The sequence below is a fragment of the Ochlerotatus camptorhynchus genome, unplaced genomic scaffold, assembly GCF_037179485.1.
Source record: "Ochlerotatus camptorhynchus isolate MF236.1 unplaced genomic scaffold, CSIRO-AGI_Acam_v1.1 ptg000008l, whole genome shotgun sequence".
NCBI classification, from domain to species: domain Eukaryota; kingdom Metazoa; phylum Arthropoda; class Insecta; order Diptera; family Culicidae; genus Ochlerotatus; species Ochlerotatus camptorhynchus.
In genome coordinates this window covers 3,485,554-3,507,922 of record NW_027040500.1, presented here as the reverse complement: position 1 = coordinate 3,507,922, position 22,369 = coordinate 3,485,554, and the positions used below count along the sequence as shown (strand labels likewise).

Below are 22,369 nucleotides of genomic sequence, written 5' to 3'. Positions count from 1 at the left end.
CGACAAGCAATACGATACCCTTAGACGCCGAGTATGGGTTATTGAATTTGTTTTAGCGTTCATCGAACTACTCCATGCACTTGCTGCGTAAGGAGTTCGATGTCCGAGTGAGGCATGGGAAAATGTTTGTTACTAATTGAAAACTGAAATGATTTTTGGAAATTCATGACATGTGAGTTGCGCATGTCACAGTATTAACTCTGCGGCCCTTCAGAGAGGCAACAATGCGACACGATCTGCATACGTTAATCGAAATGTGTTGGCCAAACATGTATTTACACAATATTTTTAAAGGATATATAAAACATTGCAATAGTTTAAATTGTCTACAAAGCTATTTCACTAGTTGTATTTTATGCTCGATTTTATTGAAAAAAATCACTGACATTTGCTTGGGAATTGGGGTTGGCCCTTCTTACAAATGCAAATTCCTACTAACAATGTTTTCCATGATGTGTTCAAAGCAACACGGCACAACATACGCTTCTGATTACGCTGATGTGACAAAACAGTAACATGACGCTGCGTCAATTTTGAAAATTTTCAAAATTTAGCACAGCGTCAGCGTTTTATCATCGATAGAAGTCATTGTTTACAAAAGCTGTTAGGCCCTAATTCTAGCTCTTTCTAGAAGTGTTCTATACATATGTCCATTAGGGTGTTTCATTCTGGAAAAAGATTGATATTTTTGATAGGCCCTAGTTCAGTTCATAACACAAAAACAAACATCTGTGCAAAGAATCAGCTAAATAATTGGTCAACGTTAAAGAGGTCGCGCCAACGATTTCAATTTTGTTCGGGTTTTTCGTCAAATTAGTATGGGAAAAAATTATGACCCACTAAAATCATTCTAACTTTCTTCTTGCGCAAAAAATTCTTTCTAAAAAATTCTTCCGCACTTCATTGCACTCGCGTCGGATGATAAAAAAAAACGTTTAAAATAAACACGGAGTTCGCGCGGGTCAGTTTTTAAAATATGATTAAAAATTGTTTGGATATTTAAAAGTATATACAAGAGCTCTGCTAAAGCGCGTCCGAACGCAAAGGTGGTTCGTTATGGATCAATAGTTATGGATGAATAGTGCCATGGAGTTGAGAAGTGATACGGAGAAGTGGTTGATCGGTCAGCCCATTACCAGGTTCACCGGTAATTCCGAGTAATCGAGAAGTACTCCAGCTCTTCTTTTTCATCGCGCACAATTTCGTTCCACGATGGTCACAATGTTTACATTTGATAAAGTTGCAGAATACACACTTTAACTCTATAAAACACACTTAAGTCATAGTATCCGTTTGGGGGTGGATAAACTTTTTTTGCGTAATTTTTTAGAATTTTTCATAATAAAGGGCGAACACGAAATTATTGCGACACCGAAAATGTCATGCCAATTTTCTTATAATGTTTAGAATCAAAATTTTAGGGTAGTTTTATACATATATTTACTTCAAAAATCAAAAGAAAAGTTAATCGATGGAGCCTTGAGTGTAAAATTGAACGCATTTTCGCTTGATGCCCTCCATCAAAGTCTTTACAGTGTCATCCGGTACCAGTTTCTCAGCGAACTTCGACATTTTCTTCTTCTTAAATTTGTCGTCCACATCGAACTTGCTCTTGCCGGTGAAAAACTCCAACCCCGGAATTTGCTTAAAATCGGCTTTTATATACGTTTCGTCGTCCATCGCACAGCAGCCATATTTTGTCAGCATCTTCCCGTAGAGCTTCCGTGCCCGAGTTTTAGCCGTCGATTGTTGCCGCTCATCGCGGTTTGGGAAGTTCTGTACCTTGTATGTATGTAGTCCAGCTCTCTTCTTTGCATTCTGGACGTAGCTCTGCGACATGCCGATCCTTTTAGCCAAATCATGGCTTGAGACGTTGGGATTTGCTTTAATCATCCGCTTCTCCTTTCCCTCCGTCTTTTTGTTCTCCGGTCCCGGTTTTCTTCCAGCTCCTTTACCGTGGTCCAACGTCAACCGCTCCTGGAACCGCTTCAACACTCTGGAGACGGTTGAATGGTGAATGTTCAACATTTTTCCCAACTGCCGGTGCGACAGGTCAGGAAATTCCAGGTGTTTGGAAAGAATTTGTTCTCTCAACTCGCGTTGGTTCACCTCCATTTTCGTTGAATCGAAAAACACGACTTCGAGTTTGACAGCATGTACACAATACACATCAATGAGAAAGTGTGCAAAATTTGGTTCATTTTTACCCAATGGTAAAAAAGTTATGCCCTGTTGAATGTGTCGCAATAATTTCGTGTTCCCCCTTTATATAACATGAAATCTCAAGGAAATATATAAACGCCGTATTTTCAATGGCAATGTGATAAATAAACATAAATTGATAAATCATGGAGGAACACTCATAAAATTAAACTGATTTTCACCAGAAAAACAAAAATAAATGTAAATTGGTAGGGGGTGGATACATTTTTTTTGCATACTGTTTATATAAAATCAAGATTTTTATTCTAATCAAAACGAATGAACTCGAAACATGAACGATTGTATCCCTGTTTGTAACTAGATAGGGGAAATCGGTGTAATGTTGGCCTAAATGCCCCTAATTTGGGCCCATAAATAAATTCAGCAATCGACTAAATTTTCAATAGTGACTAAAAATATCCGTTAGTACTGTCCCAATGACGCGTTCATTTACATAAAATAGATAAATAGTAGATTTTTAACGATGGGCTCACTCTTAGATCCATAGGCCAACATTAGAGCCATTTCCCCTATTTATTGAAATTTTTTTTTTTTTTACAACAGCATTGTGTTTTGGTTAAACCAATTCGGTACCAATTTATTATTTACACGTACTTTATACAGGTAAGAGCTTTTTCAGTAATTTTTATATATTGAACACACACACAAAGCACGGATTTTGTATATGCTATGCCATTCAAACTATCGTGCAGTTGAATTCTGTGCATAAATTTCATCTTAAAGAAAGAAATTTATACACATTAGGTATATGTAGAAATTTCAATCTCTTCTGCTGCTGGATTGTTAATTTTTGACAATATAGCTAAATCGTCAAGGCACGGGTCTTCCTTATAGAGAATGTACAAACAATTCCATAAAATCTAGATTCATCATCAAGATTCCAAGATTCCATCAGATTCAGTTACCTGGAACACTTTTGAATACTAAAACCTACAGTCTTTTAAGAACATTGCATTTTTAAACAGTTGGAGATCCTCAGAACTTGATCAGCCTGAAGTCTTGGAAAAGTATCCTGAGAACTTAAGAATATCTTCGTCTATATGAAGATCTTTTGAACTTATAGGAAGGATGTCTGAATGAATATCCTGTAACTTATGCAACGTTTCCTGAACATCTACGAAGTTCCCTGAATTTATTCCAAATTCCATATTTTTCTATCTTTTTTAATTCTAAGAGATCTCTGAACATCTTCGCACTCCTTGAAAGACACCTATCATCTACAAACATTCTTAAACATCTGGAAAACTCCATGAAGTTTAAAGAAGTTCCCAAAACCTCCAAGAAGTTCATGGACCTTTTTTGAAGTAAGATCTCTGACAAACTTCAACGAAGTTCCTTAAATTGAAGCGAGGATCTCTGAAGTTGGAGACGAACCAGCTCAGGGAAAGTCTCCTTAATAAAGATACAAAAAATCTCTGAAATTCTTAGAAGTTTATTTAACTATTTTTAGATCTTCTACAAAATTCCCTGAACTTTTTCAAAATTCCTTACACTTGTATGAAGTTTTACGCAGCTTCTCAAAATGCTACGAAGTTCACAAAACTTCTGCAAAGTTTGCTGCCTTTCTACGTTTTTCGTTGATTTTCCGCGAAGTTCCACGACGAAATTTTTTGAATTTGTACGTAATTACAACAATTATTCCAAGTCCATGAGGCTTCGAAAAAGTGCTTTGAAGTTATATAAAGGTTTTGATCAATAATAAGCTTCACTGAAACCAAATAACGTTCCCTTTACTTCTACGAAGCTACTCAATCTTAAATAAATTTTCCACTTCTACGCAGTTTTGAGAACTTTTCCGAGTTCCTTGTTTTACGATTTTTTCTGAAGATCCTCGAAGTCTCCTAAATTTCTACGATATTCCCTGAACTTCTTAGAAGTCCTTGATGTTTTACAAGTACCCAGAAGTTAAAGAAAAATCTTTGGTTTCATGGTCAATTTGTAGAGCTTGAAGACGATCGAGCCATCGATTAAATATCGATATGATTTAATTTTTCAAATCTGAAAATAGAAAAAAAGCATAGAAGAAAGGAAGAAAAAATAAAGAACATTTAAAAGCGTTGTTTGTGGTCCAATTTAATTAATCGCTGTTAAATACCTAGTAACATCAAACTTTCCAAGTCGACAAAATACCGGTGGCACAAAAAAAAAAAAAAAAAAAATCTGGAGAGGGCCTGGCCCCCTTGGCACCCCTATTAGCTCCACTAATGATCATTCTCTGTGGTATTCGTTGCGGAGGATCATAGGAAATGTAATATCTTCTAATTTCTTGGCATTGGAAAGTTCTTTTTTCGTAATTTTTAAATAGCTCGACTTCAGTGACACTAAAAATCTTCTTTCAAACTGTTAACAATAGTCTTTGCCGTCCTATAATCGTTTGTTTGAATGATGAACTTGTTTTCTTCATTATTTGTTTTCCCTCGATCTTGTTTTTCGTTCTGAGTATGTACCAATGTTACCGACGCCAGGGAAGCAGCTCCTATACTTGGACCTCACATATCGACCAAACGACTCGTGGACTGGGGTCGAACCAACGGATTTACTTCTGATCAGAGATGTTTGCCTCAGAAAATCCCGACTGCGCCGATTGTGATTAAACCAAGGCCCATTGTGGTGAGAGGCAATCACGCTTACCACTACACAACCGGTGCCGCTAATGAAATCGTTAGCTGTGAACGCCAGTAAATAAAATTGAAATTTTGCAGTAAATCACACATTTTTGTTGAGAAAAACTCATCAAAACAAACATTAGAGTCCCTTGACGAAAGATTTCACGTGATATATATCAACGCAAGGCATAATGATCAATTTCACCCGGCGATCAATCTGCTCCCTGAGTACGGTACGATATTTTCAGTAGTCTAAAAATTCATGGCTCGAGCAATAATTCCTTCCGCTTTAATCTCCGGGTAACTAATTTGACAATAGCTGCTGCACGGGTGAGTTGGTAGAAAGACTTAAAAGTTTTGTGCAAACAGGAGCGCAAATCCAGGCGGAGAATAATCTTCTTTGTGTCACGTAATAGATCACGGCACGCTGCGCACACCGGATGGCCCGGAGAACAAGCGGGCAGAGTAAAAGTTTTTCATTCCACCTAAATGATGTTCATAATGGCAATGATGATAATGGTGAGCTGCGGAAGTTTTAAAGTCGACCATTTGTTTCTTGGGTAATGATTAAGATAATCACAAGACAAATGGCCAACCGAATTTTGACTCTTCTATTTGGTAAGAAAGAGCAGAGCAAACATTTCATCGGTAAAAGACGGAGTTGTCTAATGAAGATCCGGTCTAGTAGTAGGCTGTACCCTCGAGGTAGAAGGCTATGACTTTTCCTTTGATATGGTGCGATAGCGATGGGTAAGAGAGTAAATATCAAAAATGAAACAATCATTGATGAGAAACTGCGATGCCTTGGAATATGAAAACAGATCTCAAGGACTTTCTCTGTTGTTTGGGGGGAACGGAAACTCTCGTTAAAGCATTTCAACTTTTTAAAATGGAGCGAAACCAAAAAGATGATGTTACTAATGCATACTTCACCAAGGGTCAATGATGGTCTACTTACCACGAATAACTTGTATCCGCACTTCACACTCAGCCGCAAACAACTTTATTCCAATTCCAAAATTGCTAAAGTTTCCTAGTCCCTGCTTGTATTCATGGCTATAGATTTTGAATTTAAAATTTCATTTCGTTCTCTTGCTTGCTTTTTGTTCTTTCGAGCAAGACCTTTGTCACATGAGATATGGGGAGAATTTGTTCTCTCGCCAAAGTCAATGTTTTTCATATCATCGTTGCTGGAGCCAAAAACTTTCGACGATGAGATGAAACCTTGAGAATGTTGGAAGGTACAACTTTTTAGAGCAGAAACTTTCGATTATTTCCCACTCATGTAGAATTTTGTGAAAAGGATGCTGTTCAGTCTAAGCACAATGAATATTATTTATATTGTGAGCAGCAAAATTAAGTTTTCCATGGATATTTCTCATGTACAAAAGGTTTCGTAGTGAATGATTTATATTTACTCTATAAACCAAAAAACATGACTGATGATGAAAGATCAAGTTGTACTCTGCGCGCTTTCATTGTTCCGAAGGCTGCGTTTTCCACTGCCGTTTCTTGTTAGGTCTCTAGCTTAGGCGGAGAGACAGCAGCTGCTTTCAAAACTTTGCTTTCAAATGCAAATTGGAAACACATTGATACGGCTTTGCGACTGAACGTGGCGAACAGCTGCGGTTAAACTTTGACACGTGCTCCACCCGCAAATATGCTTTCAACCTCTTTTTGCCGAGTGGTTTTGGGGTGGATATGCTTTTTTTTCGGAAGGGAAAAAATCAACAGAACAGGGGGATTTACATCTGGGGGAATAAGATTTCATTTTACTTCGCTCCTACTACACGAACTGCGGATCTTTGTTGTTGTTTAATCAGGAAGTTTCGGTTCGTGCATGTCTTTCGGTAAAAAGTTATGTTTTGGCTGCTTGATTGAACGAGAGCTGAAGTAAGACGAATATGGAAGGGTAAAGTTTGTTTCCGTCTGTCGCTGACAACAAGATTGAGGTCTTGTTTTTTTTTTGTAAATAGGTTTCTAGACATTCTGTTGAGACAATATTGGTGGTTTCTCAAGATTAGTAGAGCTAGTGTGTGCGCTGTAATCCAGGTTGCACCGCGGTACCTAAGTATCAACGAAGATGCGGTAGCCAGAAGATTCCTTTTGCTATTGCATGGTCCTGGATTGTCGATCTCTCAGGTATTTCAGCACGCGCTTCGAGGCTATGGCATGCTTCTAGACGATGATTTCTGCCAGCTGAACCACTTTGCAGCTACTGATCAATAGCAATTCCGTTTATTGATAGGCAGCAGTGTGCACGAAAAAAGGTGGGACTCCTTTGTTTATTTTAATACCGTAAGGTTCTGCAAGAAATTTGTTAGGCTAAAAAATTGTTAAAACCGAAAGGTTGACACCGCTGGTGGTGGGCTATGTATAGTTTCACTCCTTGCATCCAGTTCTCAACCGTTTTGATGGCCTCGGTTTGCTAGCATTTCAACTTTTTCTGCTACGTTCGTTCTTGCTACAACTCACGCTTACTATCACCTCCTGAAAATTCGTCCGTTGAGCAATTGTGGGTGTCAAATACTTCTCGTGACTCTACCCTCTACATTTGCATGATGTACATTCTTCCGGATCGTGTAAACGACGGTACTATCATCGAAAAGCACCTCCTTTCACTCGATTGGATTGTTTCGCACATGGACGCCAATGACAACTTAATCATCCGGGGAGATTTCAACCTACGCAACGTCTGCTGGAAGCGCAATGCTTGTGGTTTTCACTTTTCTTGTGCATCCCGTTCGTCGATTGGTCAGGCATCATGTAATTTGCTGGATGCCTATTGCAATACAAGATTCGGACAGATGAATGGAATTCCAAACCATAACAACCGCATGCTCGATCTCTGTTTCGTAAGTGAGGAGATGTGCACTGATTGTTCCATCATATCAGCCCCCTCCCAGCTTGTTGAAAACTGTAGGCATCATGCCCTCTGCTGTTGAGCATAAAGCTCAACGTACATCGTAATCTCAAAGACACTGTAGAGAGCGTCCGGTATAGCTTTGGTGCAGCCAACTTCAGCGAAATGAATAATTTTTTCTCAAATGTCAACTGGGAAGAGGCACTGCATGACTTTGATTCTAACCTCGCCGCATCGACGACATCCAATTGCAATCGATCAATTCGTACCTAAGCGAATCAGTCGCGAACCTGTTAAACCTGCCTGGTCGAATTCAGAGCTTAAGCGATTGAAAAAATTGAAATGGGCTGCTTTTCGTATGCACAGCAAATACCGAACCGATTCCACGAAAGCATGTTATTCCAAAGTGAACACGGATTACAAGCGGCTCAACAACCAACTGTACCATGCACACCAAGACCAGCTTCAGAGTCGTCTGAAATCAAATCCTAAGAGCTTTTGGCACCATGTGAATGCCCAAAGGAAGGAAAGCGGGGTATTGTCGACTTGTTTCACACACAATTCAGCAGTGTTTTCAACAACGAACGACTCAGCACTCAGGATGTAATTGCTGCATCTAGTAACGTCTCTCCCTCAACATTCTCCAGCCATCCAACTTCAACGGGTTCCGGTCCAGATGGCGTAGCGTCGTTAGCCCTCAAACACTACCTGATGGCTCTCGCGAAACCTCTAGCCAAGGTTTTCGATCTCTCTTTGATGTCTGGAGTTTTCCCAGCTTGCTGGAAAGAGTTTTACGTGTTCCCAATCAACAAGAAAGGTTGCAAAAAGGCTTTTTGAGTTGATTATACTCGAAAAATTTGTTCAAAGTTTTGAACACTGTATCTCCATGGATCAGCATGGCTTCATGCCTAAGCGTTCCATGACGATCAATTTAGTTACGTTCACTTCGTCCATCGTCATTCGTGAAGTAGAACGTGGCCATGAAGAAAATGCCATCTACACAGACCTCTCCAGAGCATTTGACAAAATGAACCATAACATTGCGTTGGCTAAATACGACAGGATAGGTGTTCAAGATGGCCTGCTTACTTGGCTTTACTCCTACCTGACTGGTCGGAACAAGTTTGTCAATATTGGAGACTATGTTTTTTCAACCTTCCCCAAGGCCATTTCTGTTTCTGCTGAACATAAATGACGTCAATATCATCCTGATCAACGGCGCCGGTGGTGTAGTGGTAAGCGTGATTACCTCTCACCCCAGGCCTGGGTTCAACCCCAGTCGGCACCGCCGGGATGTTCTGAGGTATAACATCTCTGATCACGCCTTCCTTCGGAACGGAAGTAAAGCCGTTGGTCCCCGGTTCATGAGTTGATGGGTTGATAGGTAGGATCCAGGTGTGGGAGCTGCCTCCCTGGCGTCGGTAGCATTGGTGCTCAGCACGGAAAACAAATCAAGGAAAAAAAATATATCATCCTGAAAAGCCTTAAACTATCGTATGCGGACGATCTGAAACTCTACTGAAACTCGTGATTAAAGAACCTTGCCATTTTCTTGCAGCAACAATTGGAAGTCTTCGCTGAGTGGTGTCGTGTTAATCGCATGTCACTGAATGTCTCGAAATGCTCTGTAATTTCCTTTGGCCGCAAGCGTTCGCTTCTTCACCATGACTACACCCTAACGTTGAAATGTGAATCGACTATCAAGGATCTGGGAATACTGATCGACTCCAAGCTCAGCTTCAAGGATCATGTTGCATACGTAGTATTCAAAGCTTCCTCACAACTCGGGTTCATATTCCGTTTCGCTAAAAAATTCAAAGACGTATATGTGATAGTGGTTTACCACCTATTGTAGCACGGAAACTAAGTCCGACAGCAGTGGGCTCTCTTCTCTGTTTGTCTTGATCAAGCTTAATAGCCTCTGATTGTGCTCAACATGTCGCTGTGTGAAGGGCCAAAAACGGATTGGGTAGAATGATAGGCAAAGTAGCCTATACGCATCTACGGAACAATAAAGAATCTCCTTCCAGCAACTTGATCAGCCAATTGGTCAAAAAGACAAGCCCCCAAACAGGAAGATGCCCCAATAAGTGGGGAGAAGAGCCAGCCTTTTATCCACGAAATGTTATCAACAAGGAGTTGGCATTCCCACTCTCGCCGTCCATATCGCTTTAATCGGGTAGTGGACCGTTCCTTCAAAGATGTATACTGCCTAGAAGCATTACACTGTTCGTTGGTGCAAGGAACACCTGGATTACAGTTTTGAATGCCACAATGGAGATTCCATCAGGTCTGGGTTTTTCGGTCACTTTTAATCTGTGTGCCACTGCTGCACTGAACAAAATTCTAAATTTTAACCATCGCATAAATTCTCCCTTCACTTGGCTATAGGTGCCAAGAACAATTGTTGCTATATTTTGCTCAAATTTACATGAAATATCGTGTAATTTTTTGCCAAACTAGTGTTAATTATGTGTGCGCTATATGTATATCGCAGAAATTTACGTGATTTATTCAAACGGTATATCAGTTCCTCATTGGAGACTTATATTCCTTCAGTGTCGTCACAAGTGATGCCACATATACAGATTTATCTGTAATCATGCCGTTTTTTTTTCTAAATGTTTTGATACAGATATCTGTACTATTACTGTTTATATATTAATTCCGATAAATAATCATTTCTTCCTTTTGAGCCAGTTTGATTTTACTCTTTGAGCATCATATCCAAATCGTAATTCTCACTTAATAAAATATTATTATTATGTCTTCAATAATTCGGAACTTACTTTTGATGTACTGATTTCAGATTTTTCGTTGGGAGCAATAGTTTTTCCATTCTTATTGTTTAATTAACCATGTCACATGATGACCGAAACCATAATTAATCAATTTTTTGACAAATGGGTAAACAAGCCATTTTAGCAAACTGAAAATTTAGAAATTTGAATGGCGTCATATTAGAAAACAAAGAACAAAGAAGAATTACAGAGATAAAAAACAATAACCGTAATCTCTGACGTGAAAATAATAAAATTCTTGGGAAATGTGATTGTTACTTCATTTTCAGTCGGAAGCAGATTTGTCGCTTTTGTATTTTAAGACTTGTAAATATACAAATCTCTTTTAAAAATCAAGATTTTGGGAATTCTAGATTGTTTAAATAGATTAACTCTTTAGAAAGCAATCTTTAGTTTATTTGCAAGTTTCTAATTTTTGAATAAATTATACAGATTTTTTTTTACAGATTTTTGTCAGCCAGACACAGGTTAAAAATATTTTTTGCACTGAAAATACAGATTGTTACTTGAAAATAATGTGGTAACACTGGCCCTCACCCTCTGACTCGCCATGCGATGTAGGTTACTCATTCATCATTGTTCAACTAATTCCTGGATCTAAATTTGCGTAAGCCATGTAGAAAGATCTATCGCTTTAAATTTGAGGTCATGTCGAACTCCAGACCTTAAGGATATAATATAATATGATAATATGCCAATATGACGAGCCTATTGGCTTGTCATAAATTGAAGTAATTTATATTTTTCCCCTACTTACTTACCAATCATGCCCTTGATGTCTGCTGTCCGAAGAAGTCGTTTCCACTCTACTGGATCCATGGCCACACGTCGCCAGCCTCGTAGTCTGCGAAGAGTCCGCAGGTCGCCTTCTACTTGGTCGATCCACCTTGCCCACTGCGTGCCTCTTCTTCTTGTTCCTGTTGGGTCGCTTTCGAGAACCATTTTCACTGGGTCGTCATCCGGCATTCTTACGACGCACCGTAGTCGCCCATTTTTTTCAGTGTGGACGATGGATGGTTCTCCCAGCAGCTGGTGCAATTCCTTGTTCATTAGCCTCCTCCAAGTTCCGTCATCCATCTGCACTCCACCGTAGATGGTACGCATCACCTTCCGTTCGAAAGCACCATAGTCCGGGTCTCGTGGCCGTAGAGGACCCCCGGTCTAATCAGCGTCTTGTTGATAGTCTTCGTGCAATCACCAGTGAGCACAAATACACGAACTCGTCGACCACCTCGATTTCGTCACCGTCAATCTGAACTCGGGGTGGGAGCCTAAAATCTTCCCTAGAACCTCTTCCTCTCATGTATTCTGTCTTCAATGCGTTGATGTCAAGTCCAATCCGTCTAGCTTCAGTCTTCAGTGCTTCAGTTTGATGTACCGTGCCAAGATGTCGATGCCAAGAAGCTGGATGGACTTCCTGAAGATCATGCCACTCGTGTCAGCTCTTCTCATCACACCTTTTAACGTGATGTTGAATATCAGACACAAAAGTTCATAGCTTTGCCGTAATCCCCTTCGAGATTCAAAGGGACTCGAGAGTGTCCCCGATACTCGAAGAACGCACATCACTCGACCCATCGTTGCCTTGATCAATCGCGTCAGTTTATCCGGAAATCCGTGCTCGTGTATAATGGGCCATAGCTGATCTCGATCGATTGTGTCGTATGCGAATTTGAAATCGATGAACAAATGATGTGTGGACACGTTGTATTCGCGGCATTTCTGCAGAACCTGCCCAATCGCGAAAATTTGGTTTGTGGAGCACTGGCACCCATGAAGCCTGCCTGGTATTGCCCCACGAACTCTCTTGCAAATGGTGACAGGTGGCGGCATAGAATTTGGGAGAGTATCTTGTAGGCGGCGCTCAGCAGTGTGATCGCGCAATAGTTGCAGTAATCCAACTTGTCGCCTTTTTTGTATATTGGGCATACGACACCTTCCATCCACTCATCCGGTAATATTTCCTCCTCTCAAATCTTGGAAATTACCCAGTGCAGCGCTCTAGCCAGTGCTTCACCACCGTATTTTAATAGCTCACTTGGTAGTTGATCTACACCAGTTGCTTTGTTGTTCATCAGCCGACCGATCTCCTCCTCAACTTTTTGAAGATCGGTGGCCGGTAGCCTGTCGTCTTCTGCGCGTGCTCCAAGGTCTGTTGCCGTGTCACTTTCGTTTTCTGCTGCTTCACCGTTGAGGTGCTCGTCATAGTACTGCTTCTACCTCTCAATAACCTTACACTCATTCGTGAGAAGGTTACCGTCCAAGTCCTTGCACATATCGGCTTGCGGCACGTAGCCTTTGCGTGAACTATTTAGCTTCTCTTAGAATTTCCGTGTGTCGTTTACGCGGTACAGATTTTCCATTTCCTCGCGATCTCGTTCTTCCTGCTGACGCTTCTTTCTTCGAAAAACAACGTTTTGTCTGTATTGCTCCACATTCAATCTCGTGCGGTGTTGCAGCATTTATCGCCCGTGTTGCATTCTTCTCCTCTACTAACAGTTTGCATTCGCCGTCAAACCAGTCATTTCTTCGGTCCGGGATCGCAGTACCTAGCGCCACTGCAGCAGTACTACCTATGGCGGAACGGATGTCCCTCCAGCCATCTTCAAGAGAAGCTGCGCCAAGTTGCTCTTCCGTGGGTAGCGCAGTTTCATGCTGCAGCGCGCAATCGTTGGAAACTCCGGCGTCCGGTAATTGCTGAATGTTGATTTGCGGCGTTCAACTTCGACAGGTTTTATGCACCGCCGAGAATTTTGAGCGCGTGCATACTGCAACTAGGTAGTGGCCCGAATCTATGTTTGCACTGCGGTAGTTGCGGACGTTGATAATGTCGAAGGATAATTCTATATTGAGTGTTTTGTTTAGTTCTTGGACATTTTTTAAATCTCAATTTGGAAAATATAGATATCGGGCGAAATTGATGAACATGTGACATAGCTGTTGGTGTAAAAAAAATGGAACAAAATGAAGAAAAATCTTCTGTTTTGTAAAGAAAACCTCCTCAAAGCTACCATTGTAGTATTTTAATGAAATGCTATCAAGATTTCTCTTGATATCTATCACCAACCAATTAAATTTCCCCCGTCGATCCTCGGTTTATTTGATATTCTTCTGTTTTTTTTTTTCAAATCAAATTTATTTATTTTTTTCATATCGAGATTGTAGGAGGGAATTATATAATAATATTGGGGTCCCTAAGGATAGCAGCCCCGGGACCCCGGATCCTAAATCCGGCTCTATGAGAATCCACAAAAAAAACTTTGAATGCTCTTCGAGCTGTTCGAGCCCGTCGCGGGGAATCTTTCACACACTTATTAGAACAAACGAATTTACACTACCTACAAAACTCATACAACACCAATAACAAATTTATTACTACTTTTACGATAAAGACATCGGCCGAAGCGTCTTCCGCAAAAGTTTATTCGTACTGATTTATTTAACACGGAATATCGAACACGCATTACCTAATGTAAGACTAATGTATAATTGTATGGAATCCTACAGGGGTTTTATAGTTTCCCGAGACTGCCATGTTCAGGTGGAAGAGCCGATTTAGGGCCGAATATTGAAAAATTGCTCTTATTTACTGCTCCATAATCGTTTGTTCGGGTCGCTGCAGCTTCTCGAATTATGATACTATATAGGGAAAACGCTCCTATAGTTGCGGTACGATAGAAGCGTAAGGTTCCTATAGTTGTGCATTAGACTGATGCAAATTTTGAAATTTCCGCGCCACAGTGCTCAAACGGTTCCAAATTGGGCCCTGATTAGCCTCCCAAATTTTGAACTCATTTAGTGAGAAACAGACTTGGCACAAACCATTTGAAGTTTATATGGGAATTACTATGAACTATGAAGAAACCATAATTTCGGTTCATATCTATCTCACCAGTTCACACTACTTTAGAAAATGATAGCTAAGCTTGTTCGAAATTTTGTAATTTTCTAATGTAAGGAACAAAAATTATTAATGATTCAAGTCACTGATGTCTTATTATTATGCTCAATCAACTGTTCAGCAGGCAACATTGGTGTTTCTGGCGCGTAGAATAGAGTACAAAAATCATGGCTACTATGTCACACTGCAGAATACAGTGTTGTCTACAATACAGTTGCTTAATCTTGCCATAAGATTATCAATCTCTTAAACAATTAATAACTATTTAATTTGACGTTTGGCTGAAAAACAATTTTCTGCAAAGTTGCAGCTGATAAAAATTCCCATAAGAATAGCAATAGAACTTGTTAACAGTACAATATGTAAAAAGGCTAGAAGACAATGAACAAAAAGTTTATTTTTTTCAAATGGTTTGTGCCATGTCAGTTTCTTATCAAATGAGTTAAAACTTTCGAAGGCTAATCAGGACCCGATTTGACACCGTTTGAACACTGTGGAGCTTAACTTTCAAATTTTGCATCAGCCTGATCAGTACATGGAGACTCACTACACAACTATATGAACCTAACGTTTCTAACGTACCGCAACTATAGGAGCATTTAACCTGCGTTGATTTAGAATTTTGAAAGCAGGTAGAAAACTTCTGTCTAAAGAGGGATAACATAACTGTAAAATAGCGTAACGTTAAATTGAATAAATCTACTTGCAAATGTTTTTTGATATCTAGATATCAGAATCCGCATGTGTGCTGATTTCAAATATCCTTTGTTCAAATATGTTAGAGAATCATAATTTTCCAGCGGGGAAACATGCGTTTAAACCATCATACGATGCATTAAATCGCTGAATAATTGCACGCCATACATAATAACCGATAATACATGTTGGACAAACGCCACTAAAGGATTAAATCCCCATTTGCAAACATACATATTTTTTCAGTTCCTACATACACGCATGTGTACCCTAGCCGGTACATGACGTGCACATGGAGTTATCGATGGTTTATATAGCTTAAGTATGATTCGGCTGTCTGTTTGTCTAATCTATAAGGGGAGAAAAAATATTTAATCCCAGAAAATTGAGTTTGACTTGTCAGTCATCCATTTTGCTCGCGCGATGATTGAGCAAAGTGGGTTCTTGGTGCCACCATGCATTGGATGGAAAAATGCTACGACATGCTTCACGATTAAGGTTGAAGGAGCGTAAGTATTTGCTTTCCCCTATCATGCGTCGTCCACAGCGTGAAGGTCGTCACAATACGAGGGCAAATTCTGAGTAACAGGCCGCAGGTGTTTGCAGTGGAAACAGTCATAGTGCTCGCCAGCACTGTTGGAGTGATGGAGCACTTTTGGTGGTAATACCAATCAAGGGGGGATGCTATCATGAACGAAAATTCGGGAAAAGGAAAGTAAACAAAGGAAATATACCGATGCGGAGAAAGGTTTTGATAAATGAGTCGATGATTTGGAAGAATCTTTCGCCACATTGTTTATGCTTCATTGGGAATTTTTTTTTATCATTTTTCGGCATGTAAACGGAATTGCTTAGATTCACAGACGGATAAAATGAAGAATTCTACAGGTGAGAAAAGTAGGCGAATGGTTTCAATGTTGCATTCATGGGGCTATTTGTATATCCATGATTTACACTAAAATGTTTACAAACAATGACAATCGTTCTGAAGACCGACAGAACATTTTGATACAAGCCTCATATCAAAGGGGCGAACCTAAGCTTTCATTTAGTGGGTGTTTCAGAAATACTGATTTTGTTAAAATAAGATTTCCATAAGGTAACATGGGGATTTATACTATAGTTTACGTCGGTTGACGAAATAAATCAAAATCTTTCAAAGACACCGTGAGTAACAATGAAAAGTGGACATTTTTATAATTTTGGAATATAATGGATGGACATAAAAAAATAAAAGGGTTGTGTCCTAGACACGACCGCAGTATGACGTAGAACCACGCAAAATTGATGTTTGTCATGCATTTTTGACTATTATACCTAATATTATGAATGGGGAGGGGCAGAACGTATCTTTTGTGCAGAATATGGAAAAAAGGATGGACTTTGAATATATAGAGGTACCAGATATGTTTTAAAATTTTGGCTCTGCCTGTAAAAACTTGTTTGTTTTTACTTATGGCTGTTCATAAACTACGTAGGCAGAGTTTAAAGAGGGAGGGGGGGGGTGGCAATTATCCACAGCCCATACAAGTTTAAAAAAATGTATGGACAATTGTCTACGCAGGGGGAGGGGAGGTCAAGAATCCAAAAAAAGCTGTCTGCGTAGTTAATGAACAGCCCCTGATTGTGGTTTGCTTAAAATTTATTTCCCGGAAAAAAGTGATCGTCAAAGTTCATGTCTTTTTGGGTTGTTGTTAATAGGGAGGAGGGGGTTTTACATACATAATTTTCCAAGTCTCATTCCTCATTGTGGTGGTCATGGTCACGCCGTGATCCACCTTTAGCCGCTGTCTTGGTCCTGCTTGCTGCAGGACCTAGTGAAAAGCCGTCCGAAGCGGTAATGAGCAGAGGCAGGAAAGCAGCGCTGATTTATATCCTTTCAGGTTCAAGCAGAATGATGTGCAACCAAGTAGTATTCGTTTATGATGACTGGGTTTGGGGAAAACGTTTAGTTCATGAAAACAGTGATAAAATTATCATTGGAAAAAGTATTCATTTCACCAGATTCATAATATCCTATCGATTGGCGTATTTGGATTTTAATTTCATCTATAAACGACAAAAGTTTGACGTTCAAAACCTAACACTATTTCACCACACATATTTTTTGATTTGTTCCCCAGTATAGTCGGCAAAGACGTAGTTCTACGTCAAAAATCCGGACACGAAAATCTTGTGAAGGTTTAAAAATGCATTATGTTTTTCATAGTTCAATGTTACAGCTATGCATTAGTAAGTATTATGCTTATTGTAAGACTATTGTTTCAGTCTTTCTTCTTACCATAGGCCATTGCTCGAACTTTTGACCTGTTCCCACTTGTATGCCTGCCAAGTTCCATTTCCGCTTGAAATCTTTCAGGTCAACTGCAGTTCCACTCTTTTTCTTCAGTATATGCTTCACAATTGTCCAGTATTCCTCAATTGGACTTAGTTCCGGAGTATTGACCGGATTCATCTCCTTGGGAACCACTGTGCCGCCATTTTTTGCTGTACCAGTGTTTGATGGAACTTGAGTAGTGGTAGCTTGCCAAGTCCGGTCAGAATAGGCAATCCACCTCATGCTGCTCCAGAAAAGGCAGTAGTCTCTTCCGTAGGCACTCATCCGGGTGAATTTACTGGTTGGTAACGAAAGTTTCGCTTTTCAGCTCACAATGTGTCGCTTAATTTCCGAGAAAAAAATCCCAAAAATTTCTCTTTTTTGCCTTGAAGCATTGACCCTTTTTTAACAGTCTACAGTCTACAAATCATTGGATTTATACATATAATCATGATTGCAAGTTTCTAAAAGCACCATTATGATTGCCTTTTAAAAACTTTTCCAAAACTGTGAAGTTTGAAACGTCAATTCAACATACTAAAGAAGCGGTGTTTTCAGCACTTCCTCGAAACGGTAACGCTGTGCTTAAAATAGAATCAACCAACTTAATCCATCCGAAATTCCAAGATAGTTTTTCAGCTTTCAACCAGAAGAAAATTTACCAAGATGAACAAAATGCAAACAATGCAACCCCAAAACCCATTTCCTCTGTTTACCACCTTACACTTTGGCTTCGTCTGATCCATTTTTACCCATCTTCTGGTCAGACACGGGCCGCAATATGGCGATAGAATCTAACTGAGATATATTTATTACATCGTCGGTGGTAAAGATTGTATCCCACGGCAATATTTCTTATTAATCCGGTTTTAAAAGCTTCCGGTAGAGGTCTGGTGTGGTGGACCGCCCATTTGTACCACTCCCTCTCGCTTTTCTATCCAATGGATATCCGTTGTTGATATTTAACAAAGGAAGAAGACTACGGTGCGTTATGGTGGTGAATTCGAGCGTCAGATGTCTAGGTGCAAGAGAGTCCTGTTCCTTGATGTTGCCATTGGCCGGAACCGGATTGCCATGATGGATGGACAATTGAAGAAGATTAATAATAATTTCTCTGAAGTCGGATCGCAGTGCTACCATCAGTGACTTTATACCAGCAAAGTAATAAAAGTCCAACGCCATCATTTGCCCGCAGCTTTCGCAGTATTTCATATTGAAAGAAAGAGGGTATTTCGATAGCTACGAGGCTATAAATTACACAGTGCAGAGTTGGTGGCATCGATTTTTGATCCGGTCGAGGACTTTTCTGGGTTTGAAGTTTTTCCAACTTCACTGAGCGTGGAAAATCATCACAATTTACACGTAAACTGAAACAGTCGTAGATATTATCAATTGTGGATGAACTCAAAGAGCACATAGATCAGAGCTGGCTTAAAGTTCCAGTTGTAACGAACAATGCCGGGAAGATGAGAGGATTTTTTTTATCCTCGATTGGAGCAGTCTTCTAGCATGTAAAACGACCAGTGGAAGTGATGTTTGTAATTAATTATCCCTGGAGAATGAAAGGAAATCGATAAGCGAAATAGCTTTTATCGAATGAGTGTCCCAAAACGGAGACACACTGTTGCTGATAGGAGATTACTGCTTATCTGATCCATGAGAGATTATGATATCAGCTATGAAATTATCGCCCAAATTATTTAATGCTCTATGAGATGTTTTGTTGATAGCGAGTATGATTTTAGTAGTTACATATTGAACGCAGTGCAACAATATCTTCATCGGACCCTTTATTTGCCTTACTTCGACGACTTGTGAACTGGTATCGAACTAATGAAGAGTTTATCGTGTACACGGCCGTAGAATCTGACTCAAAATTGTGATTTTTTGTGAACTCAGGTCTAATTTCAAAACATTATTTCAAGAGTTTTGTTCCTCAGGGCAAAGGATCGCTTTTTAATTTGGTTTTGCAAATCCCGCCAGATAACTTTCATGGCAGGATCGCATGTTCTTTGATATTGCCTCCTACGGACATTTTTCAGACGGATCAAGATCTGAATGAATATTGCGAATATTCTTTTGATGGTCTACAGTGGTAAGCGTGATTGCCTCCAACCCCCAAAGGCCTGGGTGTCAATCCTGAGGCATAAAATCTCTGATCATGCCTTCGGAAGGGAAGTAAAGCCGTTGGTCTCCGGTTTATGAGTTGATGGGTTGATATTAGGGTCCAGGTGTAGGAAGCTGCCTCCAACAAATTTGAACTTACCCGGAGCATTAACGTTACGTTTGGCTAGGTAACATTTTCGACCCGTCGACAGCCCATTTTTACGTAAGTTTAATCGTCCATCAAAATACATCCCTTATACTTGGTCACAACTTGCTCGTACAGCTTCTTTGCACGGTTTGGCAACCAGGCGTTCACTCAGCGTCCTGTTGGGATGTTTGCTGGCATGGTACGACCGAAAATCATCTTGCAAACAGATTCGCCGAACTGCCTTGAACCTTTTCGACAAATCACGTCTGGAGATCCCAGGTTTCTTTTGGACTGCCCTAATCATTTTCGCTCTTAATTTCCGGTCATATGTTCCACCTCTACGTTTGGTTTTTCCCGGCAACGTTTAAACACGGTATTTACAGTCGATTTTGGATATTCCAGAACCTTTGCGATCATTCATCCTTACCACGTTAGGTTTTCAACGTGAGTGTGCAGATTTTTTACACGCCTCTCTATGGAACTTTGTAACCAGTGTATGAATCCTGATGAAATTTTCACCATTGAACCACTGAATGCTTCCAGTTCTCTCTCAACAGTTTCTTGCTCATGCAACTAGAGACGCAACAGTAATTAAAAAAAAGTGACCAAATAGGGTTTTTGATCTAATTTCCGTCCTACTAAGCACAACCCTCGCTTTACCTCTCTTTTTTAAACGGGTTTGAACCAGAAATTGAATAATTCTGTCAAAGATGACTTTTGAATTTATTTATCTTTGTATACGTACCGTTGGATTTGATAAAGAGTCATAAATTGTTGAGATATTGTTTAAAATCTAACACTGCTTGTTGATTTTAAATTCGTCCTACGAGTTTCAATTCCATCCTAACGCAATGAAACGCCATTATATTTTCTTCGTCCTACAGATAAACGTAGAAAAGGGGATTCGCTATGAGCGTTTCTTTGTTTTGAGAACAATGAGCGTAAATATTCATATAATGCGCTCTAATAGGATTTATGTTGTAGCTAATGAACTAACGCATTGGAACAATTGATTTGTGTTTTGATATTGATTATTTTTGATTTGTGCGCAAGATGAAATCATTGATATTATTGATCTTCTCTGATCGATATAACGGAAATGAGCGATTACGACGAAGTAGCGCTCTTCCCTACTTACTGGAACATGATTCATGATTACGGAAAATTTCCTTTTGCTAAAAATCCAGTTCATATGGTCTTACAGTGCAACCCGTTTACATAAGGCTGATAAGCTTCGTCATTGATTGAGTTTTGTTTCGCGAATTTGAGTTTTCATACCGGAATAATGGCAAACATATTAAAAATCTCATAATACAACACAAAGGTTATCTTCCATTTAATACCACTTAATGAATTATTGTATCTATGGCATATAAGTGTTTCGACTACAAAATGCAGTCGTCATCCGTGTCAATCCCATTAAAGACATGTAAACAGATCATAGGTTTAACAATGAATTTACAACGTTCAGAATCGGAACCTACCTAAATAATAACCCAAGAATTAAGTAAAGGATAAAAATCTACTACTCTTCAACAAGGAAACACCCCAAAGGCTTGGCAGCATTCCACTAACAACCGAACTTCATTACTTCATCATAACTTATGTTTGTTAACTGGATTGAACCTTTATTTAGCATGTATTTACAAAATTGGGGTTGTTCTGAGTGATTGGTTTTATGATGGTAAATACTATGTTATAGATTAATCTTCACCTACAATGAAATCAGTCAAATGTCCACACGTACTTCATACATTGTATGCATGCACATCCGGAGAAATTTCTTGCTAATAAATTCCTCATGATGTGAACTGCAATGCAAAAACAACCTCAACAGATATGCAAACCGCAAACTCTCCCACACACAAGGAAGCCAATCTGTCACACATGACTTGAACATGGTCATGCACGATAAAAACAGCTTTCCGTGAGCACACATTCTCCCCATTTATCAAGCGAAGCTTTTCCGTTTGTTTTGTGCAACCAGTTGAATCTGGCTGAACAAACGTCGATGTTGGGTTTTCTCGCGAAAACAGTTGCACCAGACCGGCGAAGGCCCAGCTCCAGAGATTGTGTTTTGTGTGTGTGTTCCTAAACCCTTAACTAGCAGTAGTGGTTGTCGTAGTCAGAGGAGTAGCTCAACAAAAGTCGTATGCCGAGTGTCCTAGATTTGATTTCAGAGCAGAGCAACTATTTTCACTTGACAACATTCAATCCTATTTCGAGATGTGTCGGTGACATTCGAACTGACCGCACGTGGATGACACAGATTAATGAATACCTACAGATAGTCGCATTGAGCCCCTACAACAACATCAACTGCTGCCTAAATAACAGGAGGAACTGATTGAATGCATTTGTTCTATCAGAGCTCTTGTTGCATACACAGAGAATCAAAGCTTCATACAGGCTACCATTTTCTACCAGATATGCACCAAAGGATAAATTGTGTCAATCCAAGCTCGATAAAGTGTATTTTTGTTACTCTTTGCTTATGACCAAGTGTTATCCCGAGAGCATCCAGTTGTCAGTTGTGTAGAGTGAGTCATGAGAGTAGAGTATGGCACAGTTTCTACGTGCTCGAGTAGTAAAACGATTAAAGCCAAACTACGTGTTGTTCAGTACAAGTATTGTTTCGACTGTTTTTGGTTATTTAGAATTGGTTTGCAGCCTGATTTTCGATTTTACGCAAATTACATGAGTTTGTC

At 39.7% G+C, this 22,369-nt stretch overlaps 1 protein-coding gene across 3 annotated transcripts in view; it reads left to right on the top strand.

Annotated features, from left to right (window-relative positions):
- The window catches only part of LOC135698300 (protein qui-1), a 252,835-nt gene that overhangs the window by 46,711 nt on the left and 183,755 nt on the right, over positions 1-22,369 (top strand). The gene's annotated exons all lie outside the window — the stretch shown is intronic.